The 5000-nt window shown below is 44.7% G+C and overlaps 1 protein-coding gene across 1 annotated transcript in view; it reads left to right on the top strand.

The window, feature by feature from the left end:
- The window catches only part of LOC139369472 (chemokine-like protein TAFA-4), a 26040-nt gene that overhangs the window by 1015 nt on the left and 20025 nt on the right, over positions 1 to 5000 (top strand). The gene's annotated exons all lie outside the window — the stretch shown is intronic.

The raw sequence follows: 5000 nt of genomic DNA, 5'->3' as shown, positions 1-5000 counted from the left end.
GTGAAGGTCAGCTGGGGTCTCCTCTGCCCTCTGATTTCACACGCTGCTTTCCTTCGCCGACAACAGCAGCCAGACAACTCAGTTCCTACACTGCTGCGATTCATTAGAGCTTTTCTAATAATTGGGAGAAGTTTAGGACTTGTTTGCTGGAATGCTGTGTGTTATACAGAAAGGACTTATAAAATAGAAAATAATTGATCTGGTGTTACGATCCACACATTGGTTTTCCTCGTTTTTTCAGTTAGTGTTACTGTTCTGTTATTTATCGTTTTGCTGAGACGTTTGTTCTGGTTCAAAGTCCTGCTGTATCACTGGTGGCCACATGGTGGCTCTGGAGGTTAAAAGAAATAGCCTACCTCACGGAAGCACCTCTGTTTTCTCTCTCTCTCAGGCTCATTTACTCAATGTAATCAACAATGGCACTCTGTCGTTTTGATGGTGCTCACCAGGAAACAGTTACACTAATAGGAACGGAGAGACTGAATCTATGACCATGGAGGGAAGATTTGACTGATGTTTGTCAGGGAGAATAGATAGGAAACATATAACAGCAGCTTTTTTCTTGTTTCCTGTCAATGTTTGCAGGGCCATGAAAGACAGTCGACCCCGAGTCCACGTCTTTGTTTTCTCACAGTAATGGTCTCTCTCTCCCAATAACAGTATCTGCTTGTGTGCTTGTGTGGTACGTGGGCCTTCTGTTTGTTCAATGCATTGACCATGTAGATGTGGGATCTTAATTTAAGCCAGTTTTCTACAGCAGGAAAAAAATCCAGCAGCAACAGGAAATATGAATTATTATGTGGATTATAGTTCATTCACTTTTTTGTAGTGGTTGATGCATTTTCCGTAAGGGAAAATCAAATCTGAAATTTAAAAGTGGAAATTAAAAAGCCAGAAGCCTTTTTAACCTCAAATAATCTACATGTTTTATATGTCCTGCAACAGCGTGATCAAATTAAGATCCTACATCTGTACGCAGTGCACACGCACACACACACACACGCACACACACTTTTAGTCCTCTATATACCATCAAACAAACTCTTGTACTGCACACAGACAGATCACAGATAGGTGGCTGCAGGGTGCAGGTCTCTCATGCCGAATACCAATTTGTGTTGTGTTAGCTGTTTTTGGGGCCCTAGCCCTGCCACAGTAGCTTTTGATCAAGAGCAAGCTAGACCGGAAGTTAGGGAACACAGAGAAGCCAACACATCCACCCACCTGCCGGTGCTGCTTAATGATTTCTCTGGGCATTCACCTTTTTAAAAGAGAGAAAACGGTTGACTTTGTCATCTTCACTTTAAACAGGACATGTATGGCAGCTATACTGTCCCCTGACATCATTATGCACCTCACTCTGGGCAGAGAGAGAGGATGTTATTGCTGAGTGGGTGAGAGTGTCACTCCTCTTTTCTCTGGGAGCCTGAGTTTTAGCCTCACCTTATCAAAGTCAATGAGCCCACAACTAGACATATACACCTCACTGCAAAGTCACCTTCAGCAGACCAGAACCTCACTCCAATACGGGAGTGTCTGCTGAGTGAAGATGCACCACAATCACCCTAAACATAGTTATATCCCTCTTATAAGGGACTAATATTGCATATCTCTTGGGTAATTACCATAGTAAAAGATAATGTCTGCGCTCAGGGAGCTGAGAGCTGATACTGTATCAAACTATTTGGCTTTGTTCAACATGTATGTTATTGTAACACATTGAAATGTGTCCAAGTAGCTGCTCCAGTTGTGATACAAGGGCTTCAGACGAGCTACACTTGACAGTGTGAGTGAGGTTCGATTTAGAAGTGCTTCCTCTGTGTGTGAGAGAGTGTGTGTTTTCCTCCTTGACAAACACTGCTTTGCGGTCACAGTGGGTGGGTTTTATTGGGGATAGATTTGCGTATAAATGAGGTTCCTGCACAGGACCACTCAGCCGTACAAACAACCTGTTAGATTAGCATAAATCTGTGGACGAGGCCTGATTTGGGCCTGTTAAACACAGATAATGTCAGCCTGATTGATGGGCTGTGTCGGATAGGAGCGTTCACAGCCGAGGAGAGGGGAGAGGAGAGGAGGAGGGTGGGATTGCAGGATATGATGGTGGGGTGTGGTGTGAGGTGGGGGAAAGGAGAGAGGTGGGGTGGAGATCGGAGGAGAAGGGAGGAGAGAGGAGAGGAGGAGTGGGTGGGAGTGCAAAATACAAAGGTGGGGTGTGGTGGGAGGTGGGGGAGAGGAGATGGAAGAGATAGGGGTTGAAAGTGGAGAGAAGAAGGGTGCAGGGATAGGAGGGAATTAATCAGTAGAAGGTGGAAAACAAGGGAGATGGTGAAGAGAGAGGGGTTAGAGGTGTGGAAGAGGAGGATGTGGATGGTGACAGGGGGAATGGGGGAGATAATAATATTTACTCTAAAAGGGTTACTTTATGTGGAAGACAACGTAAAAATGTGTGAGGCCGTGGAGACATTTTGTGACATTATTCCATTTCACCAGAGGAAATATATTCAGACTTATTCTGTTTACTGAAAACATAGAGACATTTTCTAAATCATTCTGATTTTATTCATTCAGGGCCTCATCAGCTCCATTGTTTAATTCGTTTAGGTGTAGCTCATGTTGCTGTTGTTGTGCTGCGGGTGCAGTCTGTGTCTGTCTGAGCTCCCTCAGACAGAGACAGCAAATGTCTGGCCTTTCGCAGCAGACATGCTAGTCAGTTATTGACAGGGGAAAGACAGAAATTGCACAATTCTGTCTGTCAGAATACATCAGTCGGCTGGCTGCTCCATCAGTTCAAAGGAGCACTGCTTAGTTTGCCACCCAGCAAACACTTGTCTGGTTGTCACAGGAATGTAAATGCATTTTTATTTCAGCCTGAGCTGAGGTTTATTACATTAAGACTGCCATTATACCACTTTGCGATCCTGAACAAGACGGTTTAAGAAGAGCACTGAGACACTGGGGCGGCAGGGTAGCCTAGTGGTTAGAGCGTTGGACTAGTAACTGAAAGGTTGCAAGTTCATAATCCCGAGCTGACAAGGTACAAATCTGTCGTTCTGCCCCTGAACAGGCAGTTAACCCACTGTTCCAAGGCCGTCATTGAAAATAATAATTTGTTCTTTAACTGACTTGCCTAGTTAAATAAAGGTAAAATAAAAATCAATAAATGAGGTCCACTGCTCTCAGATACTGTTTGTATTTCTCTGACTCAAGCCAATGCCCCAGAATCATCTTTACAGATCAGGCACAGTCAAGACAAGACATTGCTTCATGGTTACAGCAGTGATTCATACAAAGATATGAATATGTTATGGAATGCTGTACTTGAAATCAAATAATATTTTATTTGTCACATACTTCTTAAACAACAGTGAAATGTGGTTACGGGCCCTTCCCAACAATGTAGAGGGAAAAATGTTAACACAAGGAATAAATACACAATGAGTAACAATGGCTATAGACACGGGGTACCAGTACCATTACCGAGTGGATGTGCATTCGTACGAGGTAATTGATTTAGATATGTACATACAGGTAGGGATAAAGTGACCAGGCAACAGCATAGATGATAAACAGTAGCAGCAATGTATGTGATGAGTCAAAAGAGTTTGTGCAAAAATGGTCAATGCAGATAATTAAATACTTAACTAAATAGCTACAAGGACAAACTATTTAGCAGTATTATGGCTTGGGGTACCCTCTGTAGCACTTTGTGGTCGGATGTCAAGCAGTTGACATACCAAGCAGTGATGCAGCCAGTCAAGAGGCTCTCAATATTTCAGCTGTAGAACTTTTTGAGAATCTGAGGGCCCGTGCCATAACCTTTGAGCCTCCTGAGGGGGAAGAGGCATTGTTGTGCCTTCTTCACAACTGTGTTGGTGTGTGTGGAACATGATAATTCCTTAGTGATTTGGAAACCGAGGAACTTGAAGCTCTCGACCCTCTCCATTACAGCCCCGTCGATGTGCATTTGGGCGTGCTCGGCACTCTATTTCCTGTAGTCGATGATCAGCTCCTTTATCTTACTGACGTTGAGGGAGAGGTTGTTGTCCTGGCCCCACACTGCCAGATCACTGACCTCCTCCCTATTGGTTGTCTCATCGTCGTTAGTGATCAGGCCAACCACCGTTGTGTCATCAGAAAACTTAATGATGGTGTTGGAGTCATGGTGGCCCCGCAGTCATTGATTAGGGAGTACAGGAGAGGACTAAGCACGCACCCCTGAGGGGCCCCCGTGTTGAGGGTCAGCGTGGTGGATGTGCTGTTGCCTACCTTCACCAACTGGGGGAGGCCCATCAGGAAATACAGGATCCACTTGCAGAGGGAGGTGTTCAGTCCCAGGGTCCTGAGTTTAGCGATGGGATTGGAGGGGACTATGGTGTTGAACACTGAGCTATAGTCAATGAACAGCATTCTCACATAGGTATTCCTTTTGTCCAGGTGGGAGAGGGCAGTGTGGAGTGAAATAAAGATTGCGCAATCCTTGGATCTGTTGGGGCGGTAAGCGAATTGGAGAAGGTGCAGGATGTTTGGGATTATGGTGTTGATGTGAGCCATGACCAGTTTTTCAATGCATTTCATGGCTACAGATGTAAGTGCTACGAGGCGATAGTAATTTAGGTTACCTTGGCGTTCTTGGGCACAGGGACAGTGGTAGTCCGCTTGAAACATATATGTATTACAGACTGGGTCAGGGAGAGGTTGGAAATGTCAGTGAAGACACTTGCCAGCTGTTTAGTGCATGCTCTGAGTACGCATCCTGGTAATCCAACTGGCGCCGTGGCCTTGAGAATGTTAACCTATTTTAAAGGTCTTACTCACGTCGCCTATGGAGAGAAAGATCACACAGTCGACTTTCCTTTCCTAAAACATGTTTTTCTTTTAAGTCGGATCCAGACTCATACAGTATAGATTAGTGGATGAGGAAAGAGAAAAATGAATGGAGAAATTGAGAGACACATGGAGAGAGAGCGAGACACAGAGAGAGAGAGAGAGAGAGAGAG

This window comes from Oncorhynchus clarkii, chromosome 17 (genome assembly GCF_045791955.1).
Source record: "Oncorhynchus clarkii lewisi isolate Uvic-CL-2024 chromosome 17, UVic_Ocla_1.0, whole genome shotgun sequence".
Classification (NCBI taxonomy): domain Eukaryota; kingdom Metazoa; phylum Chordata; class Actinopteri; order Salmoniformes; family Salmonidae; genus Oncorhynchus; species Oncorhynchus clarkii.
The sequence above is the reverse complement of the archived record's forward strand: the minus strand, read 5'-3'. Positions and strand labels throughout refer to the sequence as shown.